Source organism: Hesperophylax consimilis, chromosome 14, assembly GCF_061612785.1.
Source record: "Hesperophylax consimilis isolate HC1 chromosome 14, BYU_Hcon_1.0, whole genome shotgun sequence".
Taxonomy (NCBI): Eukaryota; Metazoa; Arthropoda; class Insecta; order Trichoptera; family Limnephilidae; genus Hesperophylax; species Hesperophylax consimilis.
Genome location: NC_142849.1, coordinates 25,393,742 through 25,418,723, shown reverse-complemented (window position 1 = coordinate 25,418,723; position 24,982 = coordinate 25,393,742). Strand labels below are relative to the sequence as shown.

At 32.5% G+C, this 24,982-nt stretch overlaps 2 non-coding genes across 2 annotated transcripts; both read left to right on the top strand.

Annotated features, from left to right (window-relative positions):
• Positions 1 to 20,992: 20,992 nt before the first annotated feature.
• On the top strand, positions 20,993 to 21,111 carry LOC149418105 (5S ribosomal RNA). The gene has a single exon (XR_016303215.1). It is a non-coding gene; the product is annotated as a 5S ribosomal RNA (ribosomal RNA).
• A 322-nt stretch (positions 21,112 to 21,433) lies between these two features.
• LOC149418104 (5S ribosomal RNA) lies at positions 21,434 to 21,552 on the top strand. The gene has a single exon (XR_016303169.1). It is a non-coding gene; the product is annotated as a 5S ribosomal RNA (ribosomal RNA).
• The last annotated feature ends 3,430 nt before the right edge of the window (positions 21,553 to 24,982 follow it).

The following is a 24,982-nucleotide window of genomic DNA, read 5'->3' as shown; positions in this document are numbered from 1 at the left end:
TCAAATAGATGTATTTAAAAAGCATGAGGTTGGCAAAGGCTTGTTATTTTTCGACGAAATTAATCATGTTATAGAAAAATTCAGTTTCTTTTTCAAAGATCTGTGGGATATATTGTGATGAGTTAATGTTTTTACTAGTCAACAAAATTACGCAAATTACTCTCTCCAAGGATGATAAAGAATGTGATAATTTTTTTAATTTTTTATCATTTAATATACAGTATTATAATGTTTAATAAAAAATAGACTATCCTCACCATAAAGAGACAAGGCTTTTGTATTTGGTGAGGAAATTCTAGTTCAATTATAAAAAAACTCATAATTAACAAAAAAATGTAAATAATAACAAAAGAAAATAAAAATTTCACTTTTTTTTTATAAAACACTTTACAGCTTTATTCCACTTTTTAATGACTGGACTAGTGTAATCTTATGACAAGCATGTTCAAAGTAATGGAAAGAGGAAAAAGTAATATCCATTGATTATAGATATTATATGTATTACTGTGTTATTTATAAAAAAACTAAAACACCTTCGCGCAATAAACGACAATGGCTTTGAATTTATGTTGAATGCGAGCGACATTAATAATTTATTTATGTTTCTTTTTACTAACTGCTTTCGTACGAGATTGAATTGAAAATTGCATCTTGAAAATTAATTTAATATCTAAGCATTATCGTAAACGATAATGTATGGTGTCTTAGGAGCTATATAACTCCATCTGTAAGCATTTTTAGCATAAGAAACTCTTTTTGGCTTGACTTCAGTTAACTTAATAAATAAATTATTTTTTATGAAAGGTAAACTTATGTTTTCAAGACAAGGTTTTTTTGCAAAGCATAGAGGATAACAAATTATTATAAGCAATAATTACTAGCATGAAACACAAATATAAATTGAAAAAAATCTTCCGAGGAAAAAAAATACGCCAGTGAGAATTTATCTATTTATTTTATTTATTCCTTTAGATTTACACACAGTACAATATGATACAAGATATAATTAAAATATTTTTAGTGATTATAGATTATTGTACCTCATCAGGTCGAAATTATTGGTTCCTAACTAGGCAAATTGCCCGTTCCAAGGAACCAAAAAATATGTGAAAGTAAGTGTGTGATTTGTCTATGTCTATAATATATCTCATTAATGTATTAATTTGTGATTTTTAATCGTTACAATCTTATGATAGAGTCGAACTTGAGCTGTTGTGTATGTTTCAATTGTGTATGAGCAATAATTAGAATAATGGAATATATATTATATAGTGTGTGATTAGTCTATGTCTATTTATTATGTGAAGTTTTTTAACATTTTTTCAGATTCTCCTCTGCCCAGTCCAATCAACCATTTAGTTATTATTGGGCCCATGTATGAAATATTACAAGTTTTTGTGTTTAATTCCGGGGGGATTTTGTTGTACAGTTTAGGTCCCAAGTATGTGTGTGTCTTTTGATACTTTGCCGTATTGCTCGTTGGGATCATAAGGTCATTTCTGGTGTGGCTTCTTGTGATGTGTTTATGGTCAATTTTATTAATATTATCTAGATTTTTATGTACATGGATAATTGAACCCGCACCTTCTGATTGCCGGTCAGGTGCGCGGAACCACTGTGCTACGTCACCGAAAAATAAATAGGTGCGAGTTCAATTCCCGTCGGCAGCATTTATTTTTTCAATAAGATTTTTTCAATTTATATTCGTTTATTTAAGCCATTTGTGAGTTTTGCTGCTTCAAAAAACTAAAAAATTACTGTTTGCGAAGATCACTACTCAATTTTTTTACTCAAACTAAAAAAAGCTGGTAAGTTTTATATTCATCGCTCTGATGAAAAAACGAATTGTTTAATCAGTTTCATGAAAGGAACAAAAAAAAATAACTCAAATACAATATATCTACTTCAATCAGTTTATATTTTCAGTAGTTCCTGAACTCCAAAAACCAATGCAGTGATTTCAGAGAATTTGTTTATTAAATATTTTATAATCTCAAAAGACCGGAGAAGAAATCTAGAGAAACGGGAAATGAAATCTCGGTATACAAGAACTGTAGTCTGTACGGTGTTAGCGATGCTGTTTGTGTATTCAAACATTTTTATAGTCCGTTAGCTTAAGGGGGTGGTGGAGCCTAACGGGCTTCCCATTGCTGGCCCGTTTTGCCGGCGGGTATGTACGCCACTGACAGGGCAATAAAGACTGCGTTTTAAATTGCATGCATGGGGTGGAAACAGGTGGAGTTAAATAAATGAGTGTTGTGCAGTTTGTATAAATATTATTATACTTGTTTTTTTGTTTGCAAAACATGTAACATACGATACTACTGCCTTATTTATTTGACAGTACAAATGTTTTTAATCTAAATAGTTCAGGGATGATTTAAGATTTTCACGGCCAAAAGTATTATGGTGAATTGTTTTTGGGGTACTAAAATAACGTTTCGGAAAGCATTGCAGTGTCTATCTAGATTACACATCTGCCCTGGTGATGGACACTGCAATGCTGTCCGAAACGTAGTCTAAAGAAGGAGGTAGTGCAACACGGCATAATACCCCAAAAACAAATCACTTTACTTAATAGTTCATTATAAAAATAACGTTACCAGCTGAAAACAGTTCTGATCTAAAATTGCAGAAAAACGTGCACAATTTTCATGACTCCGGAACTCACTGTCCGGAAGTTTTCTTTATTTTGATTTTTGAGAAAACATATTCTTACCTCAAAATATTGATAAAATTTCATCATCACGGATTAAAAAAACTACCATTTTTATTTCGGTTACTTAAATTTTGTACATAATTACTTGAAGTATAGAATTTAAATAACCTCAAAGGTCTTATCGAAAATAACATCACTTTTGAGTTGAAAACCAGCATTACAATCGAAAAACAATGCAATTTTTTGCATTGTTCGTTAATTGTTGCCATGTCAAACGTACCAATAGATTTCCTGATTAAAAGCTGTTAACAGTAATATTTGCAGAATTAATAAGTTATCATTTTTGAAACACAAATGTTTACTCAGTTTCGCACCAAAAAATAATAACGGTCGTAAAAAAAACTCACTTGATGTAAAAATGGTTTCATTTTGTCCTTTTATAATGTGGCAATGAATGGGTTTTTATCTATCCTTGTCATTGAAAAGAGAATCTCTAGAAGTGTGATCCATACCGATTTGAAAGAAAACTTATGTCGCCAAAATACATAAACCCTTTCAACTTCTAAACAAGCAAATGAAATTGGTTTATCCGTATGAGAAAGGATTCCAATATCCATTACACAAAAATTGACCTAACTTCAGGCATACAGACACGCCCATAAAAAACTTCTTTCGTTTTATCTCTTCAGTGAGACTCTGCAGTGTAAAATTTTTTTTTTTTTTTTTTTTTTTTTTTTTTTTTTTTTTTTTTTTAAACATACAACAAACGATGTTGTATTCCCAAGAGTTATTGAACTCATTAAGGGATCGCCAATTGGTAGTTTTCAAATAGAAGAGTAAAAAAAATTAAAAAAAGCGTTTTGTACAGAAAAATTAGATTAAAAATTAAAAATAACCAACCCAACCCAATGTGCAGACACAATGTATGAAGAAAACATTTACAAAACATTTCACAGAAGCAACATACAGACACAACATATGAAGAATCACTTTACAGATATGTTACAAAAAAAATTGTCTTATAAGACTTTATGAATTTTTATAATCACTCATTTGATTTATGTACTGTTGGTGTCAAAAAGTTGAAAAAGTATCCTCAATGATGGACTATATAAATGCATAAAAACAAAATCAGGAAAATACATTAAAAAGTACGGGGCCAAAAATAAACAGACCTAATACAAGATGTTTTACATTCAAAATACATGAGAAGATTATAAAAGCTCATCATCTCTGGATGTACAAAGTTTGGTATTTGGAGATAATTAGGACGGCTATCAGAAACAGAGTTTGTACCTACTTATGACTCGTTTTCCAAATAACATTTGAAAAAATAGGATTTCAATATATCGTTTCGAGATTTGTTAGAGGCATATACCTGTCTTAATTCTTCAGGCAATTTGTTATAGTTAGTGTAGGCAATATATTCTAATGATTTCAGTCCGAACTTTGTTGAGTGTATTTTTGATATATGTAGTTTGTTGTGTTGTCGTGTATTATATTGGTGAACATCGTTGTTATAGTTCAGTTTTATATTTGTGTGGGTGTTACACTGAATAATATTTAAAATGGTGTTTGTTATCTCAAAGCTAGGAACCATCTTAAATGGCAAAACAAGTGCGTGACGGTAAATATCTTTAACAGGTATATCCCAAGGCAAGCCAAAAATGTTACGCATGGCTCTATTTTGGATTATTTGCACCTCCGATATCATTTTTTTGGTAGCAAAGCCCCAGATACTCGAAAGATATGCCAAGTGGGAGTGAATCATAGCATAGTACAATGATCGCAGTATGGCTGTGGGAAGCAATCTACGTAGTCTGTACATTACACCGGTCACCGGAGCAATCTTTGATTTAACATGGTCAAAATGGTTTTTCCATGTAAGCCGTGAGTCAATTAAAAGTCCTAGATACTTCGCGACATCTGTTTGTTCCAGTTTGTTTATTCCCAAGGAAATGTTTAGGCGTTGTCCTTTCCTATTCCCGAATAGCACATAGTGAGTCTTTTTAATGTTAAGGCTAAGTTTATTGATTCTCAACCACTCGGCTAGATGACCCAAATCCCTTTCCATGTCTTTTTCCATTTCGTTTAAATTAGTATTATGATAGAATAATATTGTGTCATCAGCATAAAGTTGAACGGTACCTTTCAACCCCCATTTTGCAATATCATTTATATAAATCAAGAATAATAAAGGCCCGAGAATCGAGCCCTGTGGTACACCACATGTTATATTTCTATGATCACTTGATTCTTTTCCAATAACAACCGAAGAGCACCTACCCGTAAGATAACTAGATAAAAGTTTTAGATTTTTGCCCACGATGCCCAGATATTCAAGCTTTTCTAACAGAATCTTATGATCAACCGTATCGAACGCTTTTTTGAGGTCTATGAAAATGCCCGCTGCATATTTTCCTTGATCTAAGTGTTTTTGAAGAGTTAGTATAAAATCAAAGGCAGCACATTTCGTGTTGGAGAATTTTCTGAACCCATATTGTTGAGGCGTGAGAATATTATTAGTTGTGAGATATTTTGTTAGTCTATTTTTGATTACATGTTCAAATACTTTGGAAAAGACTGGGAGTATTGATATTGGACGATAATTAGATGGATTTTTTTTGCAGTCTTCTTTGTGAATTGGAACGATTTTTGCTAGCTTTAATTGATCCGGAAACAGTCCACTCGCTAATGATTGATTAATGAGAATAACAAGATGATCCGCTAATTTTTCTTTACAGAATCCGAGTAAGTTAGTTGTCATACCATCGACCCCTGGAGATGCATTAGTTTTTAGTTTTGATATAATTTTTAAAACTTCTAGTTTGTTTGTATTGGTCATGTAGAGGGACTGTAATGGCTTTGGTTCCACGTTTATTGTATTTACGTCATCTGAATGAGATGGGATGCTCGCAGCTAGATTTTCACCAACCGATGTAAAGAAGTCATTAAACGCTGTACATATCTGCTTCGGGTCATTTATGTCTATATTATTGATGGTAAGAGTTTCAATTTTATTTGTCAAGTTCTTTGGACTGTTAGTTATGATTGAATTTATTGTTTTCCAAGTTTGTCTTGGATTATGTATGTTTTCTTTAAAAATATCTGTGTAATATTTTGTTTTGGCGAAACGTCTGTAATTAGTTACCGAATTTCTCGACTTATTTTTAAGTGATATAAGAAGACTGTTTAGCGGATCTTTTTTCCACTGTTTGTAATAAGTATTTCTTTCTCTAATAAGAAGATCTAATTTTTTGTCAAACCATGGTGTATTACCTTGCTTAGGGTTTCCTATTCGTAACCTTGGCTTAAATTTGCAAGTGTCAATCGCTGTTTTGATATATTTAAAAAATTGATTAAAATTTTCGGTTATATTGGTAGTGTTGTGAGAAAACGGTTGGGTTTCAAAATATGTTCTCAGAGCCCTCTTATTGACACTGATGTTTATGTTTGGTGGTATTCTGTTGTTAGAGTGGTGTTTCAAAGAGTTTTGGTAGTCTAACATCATTATACTGTGATCACTTATCTGGTTATCAATATTGGAGGTCGTTGAAGATATGTTTTCTCTATTTGATATAATATGGTCTAAAAGAGAACTGCTGGTTTCCGTAACTCTCGTGGGATGTGTATTATTACATATGAAATAATTATATGAAAATAAAGTGTTGATGTATTTTTTTGTTGTGTCATTTTTTTTAAGAACATTAATGTTGAAATCCCCCAAGATGAGTGTATCTAGGCTACTTTTTTGTAATATAGATTCAAGAGATACTAGAAAATCATTTATATTGTTGTTAGGTTTCCTGTATATACCATATATATTTAATGGTTTAAAATGTTTATATTGAACCCTAACTCCTAAAAAAGAGTTTTCATTTGACCACTTTTCAATAACTTCACAGTTAAATGTTTTGTGAGTATATATCGCCACTCCTCCTCCTCTTCCAGTAGTCCGGGAAGCAAAATTACCCTGGTAGCCATCGATGTTGAACAATAATCCTTCTCCATCTCCCAGCCATGTTTCGGTGACAACTAAGACGTGCACAGTATCCGGTATCCTTTTGAGCGTTTCTTCTATTTCGTCTACTTTGTTTCGAATACTTCTGGCATTAATGTACAGGACTCTCAAGCTATTTTTTATAGGTATATAGTCATCCACCGATTGGTACTTCCTTTGTATGATTGATTGGTCAGCAGCTTTTTTCAACAAATTCCGGCGTAGTCTACTTTTTCCCTAACACGTTTATCCATCATCTTCCATATTGGACATTCTGAGCTGGTGGCTCTGTGATCGTTATGACTTACATTATTACAGTTGGCACATGTAGGCTGCTCTTTTTTGTTAGGGCAGGCCTCGAATTTGTGGTTGCCCCCGCAGTGAACACAGGCCGTTTCTTCCTTGCAGAACAATTGGGTGTGTCCGAAACCCATACATTTATAGCATTGGACCAATGGTGACTGATCCTCCACTTTTAAACGTTGGTATCCCACATTGATATGGCCAGCTTCTATCAAGCTTTTCCAGTTTTTTGGCGATAGTTCTAATACTGTATTGCAAAGAAGTGCATTCCTATGATTTTTTTTGTATTTAATTAATATTTTTTGCGAGAAATCTATACCTATCCCATTATTTTGTTTCTCCAGGGAATGCATTAGGTCATCATTAGTAGCTCCCTTGATAAGGCCTCTAATTATAACCATAGGATTCAATTTTTTTCCTTCTGCTATATTTATTTTGCCTTGTAGCCCTTTATTTAATTCTTCTTTAAATTTATTTTTATCTTCCAGGGAGGCCATATTGAAGATTAATTTGTCGCTGTTATTCGATTTTCGCATGCGTGCAACACCGATCCCCAGAGTGCGAACATCTACGTGCTTTTTGATGAGTTTTTCAATGTCGGCTGATTTTTTCTGTGGGTCGTCGGAGCTTATTACTAGGGCATGATTCTGAAGGGTTGTCTTCTGCCTAGCTGCAATAGTCGCGTACGTTGTAGCTTGAGGGGTTTGGTCCAGCTTTTTATTGATTTTATTAATATCATTGGAGAGCAATTCGATGCTTCTCATAACATTTTTTAAAGGTGTTTCGGAGTGAATTTGGGAGAAATGATCTGCCATTTCCACTACGTAATCTATTAAGCAACTTACGCCGTTCTTTATGGTCGTCCGTTGATCTTTTGTTAGGATGTTAGACGCCAATAAATTATTGATATCCTTTTGTATGCCTCGAGCATTCTTTATCCTCTCTTCAGGGAGTATCTTGTCGTTTTCGGGTTCACTGAATGGCATTTTCGCTTTTGGAATAGATAACGCCTATTTGTCTGCAATCGGACTAGCACTTTATTTGTATAATGGGAATTGGCAAAGATGCGCCTGTTTTCCGCAAATCGGCTAGCACTGGTAAAAGGTAAACAAAGTGAGCTCACTTTCAACCAATCGTCATGCAGCTACTTAAACTACCCGGTTTTAACAATATTATTGTTATTCGCTAGAATATCACTTGTAAAAATTGCACTTGTAATATTTTCCGATGGAATACCGAGAGGATAAAAGAACACCGTTATAGCCCGCACAAAACTGCACTTATTTTCAAATTTGTATGCTCGAATTCACTTTTTTAGACACTTTCGGTTGATTATCGTAAGAGCGTTTAATAGGCCACTTGCATGGATTTTGTACACAATCCTTTCTTCAGCTTACTACAGCTTTGCACTGTCACTGTTGATAGCGTTTTATATCGTATAAAATGCTGAAAAATCAGGCAAATTTTCGTTTTGTTATGTGCTTTTATGAGTTCAGTGATGATGAGTTGTTATCTGTTGTTAACACTTTCAACACGTACGCTTTAAAGCTGGACAAAAATACATTTTTTGTAAAACAAACCCACTGGAATGAAGTTCGCCTTTTTAATTCAGTATAGATACATTGTTAAATTAAGTTAAACTAGTAGTTAAATGAACAGAAAACATAGCGTCCAAAAAAGCTTTTGGAGTTTTCTCTTATTCAATAAATTAAAACAAAAATTCTCTCAGGAATCATCAGTTTTGCAAGAAGTTACTTGAATAACAACCTTCTCAAATATAAAACTTAAGCATTACAAAAAATAAAATAAGAAATTAAAAGGTTTTTCCTAAGAAAAGAAACTACATCAAAGCTAATTCTTTTTTCAATCTTTCTTCAGACCGGTACTTTCTGTATTGTATATGATAATATTGATTAATCCGATTTGACAACTTGTAGTAGGAACCACGATTAAGCAAATAGTGGCGGTAAAAAAGATAGTATTCAACAAGGCCAGCATCTTAAACCGGAACTGGAACGTATAAAATAAAATGACTTCGATATTTATGCAATAAGTTAATAAACTACAGCAATTTTAATTTTAAACACGAGAAATAACATATTTAAATACTCAGCTTGAAGATTTTATTATGAAAATGATGTACGTACAAAACTAACGTAATGAAACATCACAAATATTTCATGTTCATATTTAAGATGGTGACAAAGTTCTAGGAATTTGTTTTACCTTTGAGAAAAAAATGTTTCTATAATTTGAACCTTTTCTGGGTATAAAGTTTTCCTTACCAAAGTTTTAAGTAATTTTTATAAGTTAATCGTTAGGAAAGAATAAAACAGTCTTCTTAAGTACTTCATAATTCTTAGTTTTTAAAGGAATATTGACGAAAACCATTTACCAACATGCTATGACATTATTTTTTTTTAAATGGCAGTACAACTAACCAGAGTTACCGATGTATATGTTATTGCTTCGAGGCCATTGAAGAAGTTATTTGTCACAAATTTGGCAACAAAACTCATTTATTTGTAAAATGAACAAATCAGCTTTACTTTTCAACTGAACTTTTAAATGATTACCTAATAATTTTTTTATTTATTTGTATGTAACTAGGTTCTCTTGATTAAAGCGATCTGTTTAAAGATCATTTACGTTGAGTAGAAATGTCGAATAAATGTATAATTATGGTTGGAGTCACAAATCTTGTCTGCGAATCAATTTTTGGTGTTGCAACTCTTGGGAAGCTATGGTTAAAACGTCCGAGGGAAAATGTTCACTACACAGGTTTTCTTAACAGACTAGTAATATATAAGAAATTGTTGCAATGTCACTGATGTAGGTATAGGTACAACACGCTGTCAGACAGCCACATGTAATTGGGTGGAACATATCTTAAAGGGAGATGCATATAGTAACGTAAACAATAGTTAAATATTAAATTATTACCAGAACTTTGCAACCATTCATCAGACATGGTAGACGAAAGTTTTATGAAACTTAGCCAGTACCGCCATAAAATAATACGCTATTCATTACCTACTCGTACGTGAGTATCAGCGTTTCTTGTTACTGTAACGCCTCTGCTTTATTCCAACCGTATAAAAACAAAACATGCTTTACGCATTTGCGGTTTTAAATACCTCCAGAGCGAACAACCCTCAAGAAGTATTATTTCCACCCTATAACAAACTAAAGGCCGTAGCTTTGAATGTCGTCGCGACGCCCAAAGTGCGACGCCGCGGCGCCTCCAATACTTTACTTTTACAGCCGAAAACTTCGGAAACAAAAAATAAATATAACTCATCTATCGATCGGTGATCTTCTCGCGGCTTTTTTTGTGGAAGAAACGTTTCTACGTAAGGAATGAATTGCTTTAATAAATGTAGATTGGAAGTTTTTCTTTTCGGGCAACTCGGATCATAAAAGCGAAGTACGTTTTTTTATGTTGTTTTCATCCTTGTAACTAAGCAATAGAGCTTTTGTTCTGTACAGCAGTTATATTGTTGCTTGAGTCGTTGCTGGACTCCTTTTTAGTTTATTTTTATTGGAGTCGCGAAAACATGATTAGATCGGATTCATTATTATGTGGAATTTATGGAAAAAGTTCAATGTTTTGCAAGGAGCAGTTTTAAGTTATGACGCGATGAATCTGCTGGCTTGAACTCTGGGAAGATCTTGACTGGATTACTAAGGGATAATAGAAATATCAGCGCTGTTTCGGGAATTGCCAATATCTTCTGTCTTTGTAATTATATACCAAATGGTGAAAGTAGTATTAGTCAACACAATGTGTGACACAACTTAGGAACGCTTGGAGTTACTATGACAAAGCTCGAAATGCGAAAATGTGGTGATGAGATATCGACAGTTTATCGTTAGCATCCTGGCATCTTTTTACTAAATATAGAATACTTACCTACGCAATTATAAACCATATATTTCATTTGACGTTTTAATTATTTCTCATTATCTCAATGACAATTTTTTTTTCAACTTTCTTTATGCAGGCAAATGCGAAAAAGAAAGTTCAAAACATGAAGATTTCACATTTGAACAAAAAATCTTCAATGAATCATTAAAACGGCCACCATCTCGAGATAGAAATGAACCGTTAAATTTACAGACAGATGAAATGCAAAACGTTCGAGTTAAAATTGGACTTCGTTTTGCATAGTCAACTACATATTTTATGTAATTAGGAAGAAAAATTGTATTATAAAACCGGCCCAAGGACTATTGTAATACGGATAAAAAACATGTTTTTTATCACGAACAATAATATAGACATTTCGTTTAGATACGAATAAATACAAAGTTTTTTCTCCGAAAGTGACTTCTATGAGGATTAAAAATAACAGAATAGAAGCGGGGATGTGGATAAACCTTTTTTTTCTCAAATTTCTACACAAATAATTAAATTTATTCTAATTGCCGAAAAAGAAGTGAAATACAATATGAACGAACGTATGTATTAGCAAATACCCTGGAATATTAATAATACTTCGAACTCTGGTCAAATATTGGCATTAACTTGCATTGGTATTTGCTTGTAATGATTGGAAAATCTGGCTGCTAGAGGTGCTGGTGTAACATATCATAATCCTGCAGAAAATCCATAAAAAAATATGCAAGTAAACCAAGCTTTACAACTAGTGGCGCTATGAGGCGCTAGTGTAGCCTACTGCCATCAGAATGTATGGGAAATGTCAGAAGTTGAAGGCATTTATAACTACTCTAAAGGATCGGTAATTGTAACCATAATTATTTATTGTTGATGCGCAAACAAACTAAATGCAACTTTATACACGAATGTATATTTTAGTAATTAAATTTAGGGAAACTTTCGAACCTGTCGAACACAAATACAATCAATTGTCTGATAAAATAATTACCAAAGAAAAAAACTTTGTTAACCTTTTTCTCACTGAAAAACTCTCTCAGTTTCGAAGATTCTGAAAGTCTTGTTTCTGGCCATCGGTAATTTCTACAGTATTACCGTCCCGGGGGTGTAATAACTTACTCTTACGGGCAGAAGGTTCTATGCCATTTTCTCCCAAGTCCTCCACAGCCTCTGCGTCACCTCCCCTCCCCCTGTCCCTCCCACTATACCTCTTTAAGTTATGGCCCCAGATAAAACAATCATGTAATGGGAATCCACCGATTTCCAATTATTCAGATTACTAAGTGATTGGGAATATTTCTTGAATCAAAAAGTATGCCTCTTTGCGATATACTTTTATGGTACAAAATTTGTTTTTAAAAATTTCAAGACCTGGAGTGAAATTTTAATTGTTATAGAATTGTACTTATCAATTATTGTTGATGAAAACTGTGAAATTTTTTACATTAATTCATTTATTCGAAACCCTTGACCCACTTCGAAAAAATCATGTATATGTCAGAGGAAATCTAAACATCCCATGCTTAAATTAATATATGTACACTCACTGAAGCGCAACTATATCGAAACCAGTTGACGTGTTCGCATACATAAAATAATGTAAATTATATGTACTTACTTATGTAAGTATATGATTTACTCGAAAAAATCCTCATTTCCAAAATAATATTACTATAAAAATCGTTTAATAAGTAATTATCACTTAATATTAGTTATATAATAAATATTAGTTTTTGGATTCGAGCCAAAATACCGTATTTTTTTATTTAAAATTTTCATTTTTACCGAAATTCAAAATTAGATAAAAATCTTAATAAACATACAATATGTTTTCTCGTTTCAATAATAATCCCGAAAAATTGAAATGAAAATTAATTAATTTTATTTCACAAAATGTTCAAAAGTGTTCATTTGAACAAATCTTCAATATTAATAAACCAGTCATTCATTCTAACACTGAAATTGGTAATTATTTCGAAGGTCGCATAAATCGTAATAAAAAACATTTTAAAAATCTTTTGATAACCGCCAAATTCATTATTTTCATATCAAACTCTCCTTTTGTGAAAAACCCCTCTGTATTTCCAAGTAATTACGTTCATTAGAAGAAAAAATCTTACGATCAGTTGAGTTGTTTTCCCAAATTATGTGACCATTAATTTTTATTTTAAAGAAAGAGCTTTCTTAAGAGAACCAAATTAGAAAAGCATGAGATCTCTTCTTGTCTCCCTCGCACTGATTGCCCGAAGGGGAGAGGAAGAGGTGGCAATTATTCGGATAACTAAATATCGCCTTCTTTTCTCAATTATTTGGGTCCGACCCTCGGAATGAGTTCTTCATTTAAGGGACCGGGCGTTATTTAAAAGTCGACAATTTCATTAATCTGCTACTAAGTCCGCTGCTTTAACAAATTACCTACTAAATTTATACTGAGAATAAGGCTTTACTACATTAACATTGCCGCTTCCTTTTTTAGTTTAGTGTAAATCTCATAATCACTTCCAACTCAGTGATTATGAGTTTAGTGTAAATCTCATAATCATTTCCAAATAAAGTTGGAAGTGATTTTGAGATTTACACTAAACTAAAAAGAAAGCGGCAATGTTAATTAATCCGCTTCTAAGTCCGCTGCTTTAACAAATTACCAACTAAATTAATTGTTTATTGTTTATTGTTGTTGTTATACGCCCATAGGGGCTTTTACATAGATTATAAATAAGTTTTACATAAGTTATCGAGTTAGAATTTATACTAAGAGTTATAAAAGTGAAGAATTTTAAAAAAATATACAAGTAGTTTTTGAAGAATATGGCGTAAAGAAACATTTTAAACAACATAATATTTAACAATAACAAAGAACAAAATATAATATAAAACATTACAATAACATATCTAATCGTTAAATCTATTACAATAATTTGTATGATTCCACAAAGTGTTGGTTTAATTTGAATTTAAGATTATAAAGGGAATCATGGAATATATCTATAATACCACCAAACTTGTTGCCCAAATCATGCATCCTATTGGTAAGTGAGTTTGACTGATAGTTGGTTTTATATGTGTCGCAAAAGAATGTTGTATTTTGTCTAGTATTTCTTGTCGGTACATAGAGTTTAATAGCAGCAACGATGGCAGGGCTGTCAATAAGGTTGTTCATGACTCTGTATAATAAAATTAGGTCTGAAATGGTTCTTCTGTCAGACAGCGTGATTAAATTAAGTCCATTCATCAAATTTACATAATTAATGTTTTCTATTGGAATTTTAAGCTTGAAATTTAAGTACCTAAGAAATTTGTGTTGAACCCGTTCTAATTTGTTAGAGTGTACTTTATAGAAAGGAGACCAAATAGGTGAATTATATTCCACTTGGCTTCTAACTAGTGAAATGTAGAGTGTTTTCATGCAATCCAATGACTTAAAATCAGTTAGGGTTCTACAAAGGAAGCCAAGAATCTTTAAAGCCTTATTAGTTATATCATCTATATGCGCTGTGAATGTTAAGTTTGATTCGAATATAACTCCCAAGTCACGAATTTGTGATACTGGTGTTAATTTAACATTATTTAAATTATATTCATGTAAGATATGAGAATGAGTTCTGGAAAATCGTATTACTTGACATTTCTCAATGTTCAAAAATAACATATTTTGTTCGCACCATTTAAAAAATTTATCTAAATTAGCTTGTAAAATTAGGCAATCATATATATTTCGTATTCTTTTAAACAATTTTAGATCATCTGCAAAAAGTAGGACTTGTACATCTTTAAATATGTTTACAATGTCATTAATGAATATTAAGAATAATATTGGGCCAAGGTGGGACCCTTGCGGGACACCACTTGTGGCCTCGAATACATAGGATTCTATAAAATTAATCCTGACACAAAGAACTCTATTACTGAGGTAACTAATAATCCATGTCAATAAACTACCTTTGATGCCTAACAGTCGGAGTTTGGATATAAGAATATGATGTCGAACCTTATCAAATGCTTTACTGAAATCGGTGTATATAGAATCCACTTGTTGTTTCAGACTGAGCGATTCAGATATGTAATTATTGTAGATAGTTAAATTACTTAAGGTAGATCGACCTCTGATAAAGCCATGTTGGTTAGGAACAATAATATTGTTGATAGGTTTTACAATGGTATCTAATACTAATGACTCGAAAAGTTTGGGTAAAGCAGACATAATACAAATAGGTCTGTAGTTAGATATATCGCTTTTGTCGCCTTTTTTATGAATGGGCGTTAAATAACTCTTTTTCCACAGAGCCGGAAAACAGCCAGACGCTAAGGATTTGTTAAAAAGTTTATGTAAGGGATATATCAAACTATCAATGCAAGTTATTAAAAATATGGGAGGAATACCATCCGGTCCAGCAGATTTATTACTATCTAGTGCTTTTATGCTTCTTTCTATGGAATCTAATTTTATGAAACATTGACTTAGGTTTAATGACTCTTCCACTGACGTACTGGAGACTGCTTTGATGGGAATATCTTTGTCGTAGACACTTTTAAATGAGTCAGCAAAAAGATTAACTATACCCTCAATACTGTCGGCACATTTTTCTTTAAAGAACATGCTATTAGGATATCCACAGTTGTCTTTTCGTTGAGATTTAGTAAAATTCCAGAATTTTTTCACATTGTGATGATGTACCTCATTTTCAATTACGTTAACATAGTCACTATAGCACTTTATTGATAATTCTTTACATTGTTTTCGTAGTTTAGTAAATGCTATATAATCGTTAGAATTTCTGGTATGTTTATATTTTCTGTGGATACATTTTTTTTTATTAATTAAATTAGTTAGTTCCCTTGTAAACCATTTCGGATAATTAGATGATGTAAAGCTAACCTTGGGAACAAATTGTTCTATAGAGGTATTTAAAATCGAGTAAAAGTATTCTAATTGATCATTTATATTATTTTCCTCATCTAAAAAGGACCAATCTGTTTGGGCAAGGTACTCCGTAATATGATGGTATTCAGCTTTGGAAAAGTTATACGATGGGACACTTGTTTTTTTTGAAGATGTTAAAGGCCTATTTGTTATGATAATGTCCAACGGTGGGTGGTGTTGATCTAATGGTAATAATAATTCGTCGGATAGCTCAACCACTATTTTAGAATCACTTGAAAACACTAAATCCAACATTCGATTGTTAAAGTTGAAAATCTTGTTTGATTGAGTTAGTCCCAAAAATAAAGACATATCACGAATTTCACTACATTTAGCACACTGTAAATCGGCTTGGTTTGTAGCAGGTCCGTTGTCATCTTGGCTGGTCCAGTTAGGAAGGTTATAATCACCAGCAATAATGAATTTTGCTTTAGGATATTTGAATTTGAGTACTTCTATGTCCTCATTGTGATTTTTATACGTTTGCAAATCCGATGCAGGTGGGATATAGACACAGCCAATAATAATTTTTCCATTAGGTATATTGAGCAATACAAAAATTTGTTCAACACTTTTGTGTTTTACCGGTAATTTAGTAGATGATATATTCTTGGATACGCACAGCATCACACCTCCTCCGTTAGACTTTTTGCTCGTAATAGAATTTCGATCAGAACGATATGTGGTATATTGATGTAGGCCTAATTCTGACGAGCTGATATCAGCATTTAACCATGTTTCAGTTAAAAACAGAATATCGTGTGAGAAGATTGGGGAGTTAGTTTTAAGTTGGTGCAATTTTGTACGCATTCCCCGTACATTTTGATAATATCCTGTAAGTCTAGAAAATCTGTTCTGTTTGTTTTTTAGTTTTTTGCTTGGGTTTTGATGATTTTGGGAATTCCGTTGAAATGTTTGATTCGTAAATCGACTTCGCCCTTTTCTTTCCTCTCTTCTAATTCCTTCCAGAGGTCAGTTAAGTGATTTCTTTGTTGTAGTGTCCTGTCAGGTTTGATTATAATTCCATTGGACAGAGTAGTTTTGTTAAAGAGTATTAGTTTCGCCTGTTTGACTTCATCAAATTCTAATTTAATTGGCCTGGTTTTGTTTGGAATTTTACTTCCGAGCCTGTAAATTTTCACATCTTCTAGATTGAACTCGCTATTAATTTCACTAATAGCTGCTAATACCTTTTTTCCATCCTCCAAGACGCTCACTGTAGTTGAGTTCGAATTACACTCGGGGACGTTGAGTAAAATTATGTTCTTCGAGCGGGTCTTGCGTTCCTCTATCTCAGCGAGCACCTCACAAATTGGCGTTGTTTCCTGTGGTAATACTTTCTTTTCAATGATTTTTTCGAATGTCATAACTTTTCCTTCAAGAACTCCAACAGTTACTCCTAGGTCTTGCATAGTTCCAGATAGTATTAAGAATAAGGATAATACTAAGAATAAGGCTTTACTACGTGAGAACCTACTTGAGAAAGATACTTAACATATTTGATATAAAGAATATATACCTCGCAATAACACAATCCATAATGGAATACGGCATTATTGCCTGGGGCTATGCCAGTCAAAAATACATAGACACACTGTATAAAGCTCAAAAAACCTTAATAAAAGTAATACTTAAAGTACCAATACACTTTAAGTATTACTTTTACAATACCAATACAATAACACCCACTTCAACCATATTCAAAAAATTCCCAGTGTTGAAGATTCAAAAATTATATTCAAAACAAATACTTACTTTCCTTTACAAGAACCTAAACACATTTAAAACTTCACAAACTTCTCGCAATACTAGAACAAGACATGCACATCAACTACTAATACCAAAAACCAACACATCCTTTGGACAAAAACACTACAGATTCCAGGCTATAAAACTATACAATTCACTTCCAACACAATATAAAACATCTAATCTTACAGAATACAAAAAATACATATGGAACTGGCTACAATCCTTTTAATATTTAATTTTTTATATTTCACTATTTTTTGTCATAACTTTGGAAAAATCAATTTATATTTTAATTTTTATTGTTTCTCTGTGTAACTAACTCCACTGTATTGTTTTAGTATTATACAACTTTACAATTGAAAAAGTCCTCCACAACACAGGTGAACTCCTAGCGTGGAGGACAATATACCACACCCTTGTAATACAAATATATTTAAGAATAAATAATAAAAAAAACAACATTAACATTATGAAATTGAAACTGAGAATAAGGCTTTACTACATTAACATTGCCACTTCCTTTTTTAGTTTGGTTTAAATCTCATAATCACTTCGAACTTTATTTTATTGCAAAACCAAATACTGTGATTTAAGACGGTTCAGGTTTTCAATTAGACGATTTTTTTATGTTTTTGATAATACCTAGGTAACTATTTATCAGAAAATATACTCAGTCACCTAAAACTCTTGGGTGATGAAATTAGCGTATTTGTTAATATCTGATTGCAATTGCTAATGATTATCTCCACCCGGAGTAGTAGAGTTTTGAAATACGGCTGTCGTTCGTGCCATGTGCGTTAATTTCTTGTTAATTTGGGAAAAATACTTGGTAAAAATTTGCATTTTTGTGTAAATATATTCATTTATTTGAGTATTTCACTCGGTTTGTCTACTTCTTAAGTTCACGTTTAAAATATCAATCAGGTATTGTAAATGTCTCAACCATAATAGTGGACAGTTTAGATGCAATTGATGAAATTGATGTGACAATACCTAATCAAAATTGTGTACCCACATCGTGGAATACATTTTAAATTATTATGATTATTGTTTAAAATAAATTTTGAGTGCTGTGTTATACCTTAATTAATAAAATTAAATATAATTGAGCCGAAGATGAAATGCATCAAAGAGTACGCTTAAAATATATATATTTGCAAAAGCGAGTTTTGAATGCGTTGAGGCATTACTCTGAACGTAAAACATCTCCTTTCATCATGTTTTTTTAAAGTCTGTTGCCATCTCCAAGCACGCTAAGTTTCCTGAGAACCTTAATGAGATTGCTTTTTTTCCTTTGATAAACAAATTCCGTTGAAACTTGTTGAATGCTGTCTTGGTGCAAATGAGACGATCTCTCCTTTTCTCATTGCCCTTCCCACCCCCTCCCCCCGGGTAGGGGTTGAAAAACTTTTACAAATGGAGAAACAACGTAATGAAATAATCAGAAATACCATTAAGAGTCACTGAAAATTATGTTTTTCGCCTTAACCTTCAACATACCAAGATTTAAAATTCAATTTGTTGGGACCATAGGATCACTGACATACCCCATGCAATCGATGATTATAGGGGTTATCATTTTTATTTATTTTATGTTATTTAGAAAACCAACAGTTTACAATTTTTTTATAAAACACGATAAAAATGAATATATTTATAACTAGCTGACGTGTATACCCAAAATTTCTCTACTTAGTTGCGTAGCTGTATAAAAGAACTAAGCGCACAAACATAAAATCGTGGATAGCGACTTTATTTTATACTATTATTATTTTTTTTTTGGTAAACTAATGTTTAAGACAAGATTTTTTATGCATAGCACAAACTTTCTCATATAAAATTAAGTTGGTTGTTTTCAGGTGAAAAAATGTAACAAGCAGTAATTGTTGAATGAAACACTAGTATATATTGAATTATTTCGCGGATAAGAGATAAGCCGCCATAGCTCAGTGGTCAGAGCTGTCGACCGGAAATCGAAGGGACACGGGTTCGAGTCCCGTTGGCGTCATGTATCTTTTATCAGGAGATTTTTTAATGTGGATTAGTGTTTCAGGCGAATAATTATTGCTTGTAAAATAATTATTTTATACTATTTAAAGATAACTGAACGAATAATAGGTTTAAAAAAATAAAATAACAATGGCCGATGGGGATGAGATAATGGGAGGAAGAGAAGGGGATATATCTAATCTGTGAAGAGTAATATGACATGTATTATATAATGCTATTTTTTAATTGAATTGAGGTTTGAAGCTATGAAGTCCTAAGTTGAATAAATAGAATTCACGGTGTGAAGTGTGACATGTGTGAAGGGCGGTGAATGAATGTGTTTTGTTTTGAATTAATTTGCTTGGACTTAATGGGCACTCCTAGTTAAATTATTATAGGTTAAGAAAGGTTTTGTAGCAATAAAAACTTAAAATGAAAAACTATTATTAACTATTATTAAAAATAAATTAAAAAACGTAAATACAAGTTTTGGACAAAGACACTATAAATATCATCCCATAAAAGTCTAACACTTGAAAATAAAATTGGGTAAAACAAAAATAAATTCACACAAAATGTATTAAATAACAAGAAAAGACTTCATAACATTATTATTATATTTCATAACATAAAATAATAAAACCTACACGTAACACACAAAACCAATATAAAACACACAACACTCACAAACACACAACATATAATGGCCGGCATAGTCCAGTGGTAACGCATTGGACTGCCATTCCGAAGGTCGCGGGTTCGAATCCGGCGTGCGCAAATAAATTTTATTTGATTAATTTGTGTTATTTCACAATTAATTGATTAAAAATAATATATAGTATATTTGCGGCACGTTCCAGAGTGGAAGATACTACCAGTATCGCCCTGGTGTAAGACCACCATTCAGAATTGAAACGTTGCTCCAAATGGCTTTAGCCGTGTTTAGTGACTAGATCTGAATAGCCAGGTACTTCCCCACCTTCCTCTTTCCCTTCCCCACTCACCTTCAGCCTCACAACATCCCCCAATTGGGGATGCCATAGTCTCACTGGCTCCAGACGGGAGCAGTTGGGACTCTTGTGAGGTATTCACTGTAAAAAAAAAATGGGTGTGTCAAGCCTACGCAAGACAGAAGTGAAACTTCTAGTATTCTTCTCTCTCTCTCTTTTCATTTCATTCTCTCTTTTTTTCTGTCTATTGACATATTTATAAGTAGCATGTGATAAAAAAAATTAAAAGTTATAAAAAAAGAAAAAAAAAATTAGTTAAAGCGGGGATCGAACCTCGGTTCTTCACGACCACAGTCGTGCGCTCTGCCTGTAGACAGCGAAGATGAGTTAGGAGAGTGAGTTAAACTAGGTATATAATATTTACACCTTGCTAATGTTTTCAGTATTATTAGGGCTTTTTTATACTAATTTTCATATATTTATTGGCAGGTAGAGTAGAAATTAATATTGTTTAGCGTTTGCCAACGACCATACCATGTTGAACACACCGGTTCTCGTCCGATCACCGAAGTTAAGCAACATTGGGCGCGGTCAGTACTTGGATGGGTGACCGCTTGGGAACACCGCGTGCCGTTGGCCTATTTTTTATTTTAATTTCATGTTTTTTTTATTTTTTTATCATTACTATAATTAATAATATCATAAAATTCTTTAACTTTTCAAGTATGCTACAGGCCTAAAATATTACTTAGTGGATTGATATTATGGTCAACCATTGAAAAAAAAAATTCCTACAAACTTATTAATGTAATTACGATCTTTTTCAAGCGCGTATGTAATGATTATTTTTATCAACCTCGCACACACCTTGCTAATTTTTTCAATATTATTAGGGCTTTTTTATACTAATTTTCATATATTTATTGGCAGGTAGAATAGAAATTAATATTGTTTAACTTTTGCCAACGACCATACCATTTTGAACACACCGGTTCTCGTCCGATCACCGAAGTTAAGCAACATTGGGCGCGGTCAGTACTTGGATGGGTGACCGCTTGGGAACACCGCGTGCCGTTGGCCCATTTTTTATTTTAATTTTATGTTTTTTTTCATTTTTTTATCGTTAACATCATAAAAAATTTTATATCATTCTTTAACTTTTCAATTATGCTACAGGCCTAAAATATTACTTAGTGGATTGATATTATGGTCAACCATTAAAAAAAAAAAATTCCTTAAAAACAAAAAAATAATATTCCATGGCCGAGAATCGAACTCGGATCAACTGCTTCGAAAGCAACTATGCTGACCATTACACCACCAACGCCAGTTGTCGAGATGAGCTAAGAAGCATTTATATTTTACTTCAAAACTTTTACTACATCAAATGAACTTTAATCGGTCCCGCATTTTCGTTTCGGTCATGAGTTGGTTTTACTCCTCGAAATTGCATGACGCGCGTAAAGAAGTTTCACTTCAAAAAAAAAATATATATATAATATAAATATACCGATTTTAACTTTGTTTCGTTTTATTTAAATTTTATTTTATTTTTAGTTTAAATTTATCTTAATCTTATGTATTTTTTCTTCACCAACATTATATATATTTTCTTTAAATGTACCATGAATATATTTTTGTATTATAAAATAAGTAATGTTTTGTATTATATAATAAGTATGGTAAACCACCCAGTGAAGCAAACATTACTAAATTTTTCTAGTAAATGTAAAAGATTGTACCAAAATAAAAATAATAATAATACAAAAAATATCAACAAACAAATGAAGTATTTAAGTAAATAGGTACCTGGTAAATGGAAGAAAGTAAATACAGAGACTTTTGTTACCTGTATTGGCAACGGGAAGGTTTTATACATTCACTTGTATTTTATTCTTCCATCGATTGCAGAGAAATCTAGCTGTACAAATTAAGATGACCTCCATGGTAGAGTGACAAGCTCCTTGGCCTATAAGTCGCAGGTTCACAACCCTGCGTGGGCAAAATATAACTTAATGAATAATTTGCTCTGTGGTTTCTCTGTATTTTCGTATGTTACCGTGTCAAGAGTTTATCGGAGACGGTAAAACTACTGCATAACTGAGAAGGGGAAGAGAAATATTGTGATTGCCTGGCTATTAAAATCTATCCACAATCTCACTATCCTGCCATGTAGATTGGTAGGTATTTAAATAAATTAAAAGAGAAAGGGGCTGTAGGAATTGATGTATCCATGCGGGACTTGAACAGGCCCAAATTATATGGAGGACTAAAAACAGAAGTAAAAACATAACATACGAGCCGACTTATATAAAAAAGAGTTGAAGGAATGGCCTATTCTTATGAATACAACATCAAGTGTGTCAACGGGTGTTCGTTAAGTTTTACGCACATGCGTTGGTGCACCGGAGATCAATGCTGCTAGGTCCTCAGAGCAGACTCCATTAAAATATCCATAGAACAGATTCAGTTGGCCTACATTAATATAGATGGCAATCGGTAGATTAAAAACGGATTGTTTATAAGACAGACCGCCCTCTTTTGCAGAGAATCAAGTAGGTTTTCTAAAAAAATATTGTAGGGTTCCATCCCAGAGGTGGTTCCCAAAATTGTTGGGCGTACTTTATATTTTACAGGGTTAGCAGCTGGTCACTATTAAAAAATGTGCTAGTGCAAGACGCCCAGACGTTTCTCGGAAGCCAGATTTTTTCGGGCAACTATGGAGCCAGGATACTTGAGCCTGTCTGGTATTCTTATTCCAAGCATTTCAATGGAGTTAGGGAGGATGATTCCATCAAATTGCACCAGACGGTCACTGTCGAAATCAGACACGCCTGTACTATCCCAAACAAGCCTGTCAATACAGAAATTTCACACGAGTAGAACAATCCATCAAAATTATATATTAACACGATAATCAAAACAGTAAAAATACATAATTATTTGCCATTTCTTACAGTTATACAATGTATGTAATTTACAACCGGTGTTCGAGGAATATATAAAAAAATAAAGACAATAAATAAGAAAAAACCTGATAAAATAATAATAATAGCTAAGAATTTAATTTTTAGATCTATCAAAGAATTTATGATCTATCAAAGAATTTATAAAAAAACAATGTAAAAATCAGACATTTTAAATACATGTAGGATTACGAAAGATTTTTTAAATATTTATATTGAGGGATCAGTAGGACTTATAGGTTCAGTTATGAGTTCTACCGATCCGAACCCTCTGATATAAAAATATCTGGAGTCGGTGAACACTTTTTTTATTGTTTTGTATTGTATTTATTATGCTTATATAATACACTTACATAATTTGGATTAACTAGATGATCATTTATGGACAAGTGTGTGGAAGGGCTTAGTTTTTACTGTGGGGAAGATTTAACCCGGACATAAAATTGGAAAATATAAAAATTATGTTTATTTTTACTTGATAATTTTAAGGTTAATAGTTTTTGTTGCAATTTAGTACTTTTTTACAATAACTCCACACTATTTTTTTTTTCATTCAGGAGGCCCTGAAGAAAATAATTTCCCTCAGGGCATATGTCATTTATGTACACTATTTTTTTCCATTCAGGAGGCCCTGAAGAAAATAATTTCTCTCAGGGCATATGTCATCTTTGGGATTGCTGTGTGGAGGGTCTTTTTGGGAAAGACGAGTAAATGTGAGTCTTGAAGAGACCCATATTGTAGGAGAGAGGAAACACAGAGGCCGCAGAGCAAACACAGAGTATTTCAAGAAGTAGTTAATTTAATATACCATATTACACGTACATTATGTTACTACAACATGTAATTATATAGGTATCTATGAAAATAATCCAAAAATAATAACTTTTTTATAACATGACTTCAAAACTATCATAACGTTAGACTATCGAATAAGATTGTAGCAAAAGATTTAAGCAAATACAAACTAATCTCCGTTAAAATACATTGCCATTTTAACGTAAGTTGAAAAGCGCGAATAACAAAGTTTACGAACCCTTCTCCTAAAACGCCCGAAATCGTCTGGGTAAAGAGGAAGAGAGGAATTCCATGTAAGTACACAGACTGGCTGATTTGTTTGTCCTTTTTTATGCGATTTGAATAATGAGCTTCGTTAAATAAAGGGTGTTGGTGTTGAGTTTGTAAACCAGGCTCCGTGTAAATATATAGACATCAGCTTATAAACAGTCGAAGGTGTGCCATAATAAAACTGGTATTGCCTTTATGACATTGGATGATAAGGGGATATGGCTATGATATTTACCTATTCGAATGGAAATAACTACAGGTCGAATTTTGACAGTTTTAGGTATGTAAAACACTAAATTTCAGGTCTTTTTTTTATTCCTTCAAAGTCATTCAAAATATATCGAGCACACGTGTTCTTTTCCTAATAGATATCATGTATTTATGAGCCTTGTTGCATACCATTCATTATATAAACACTTGATCTGTTTAGTTGTAGTTATATATATTAGTGATTATTTGTTGACGATAATTTGTTTTTA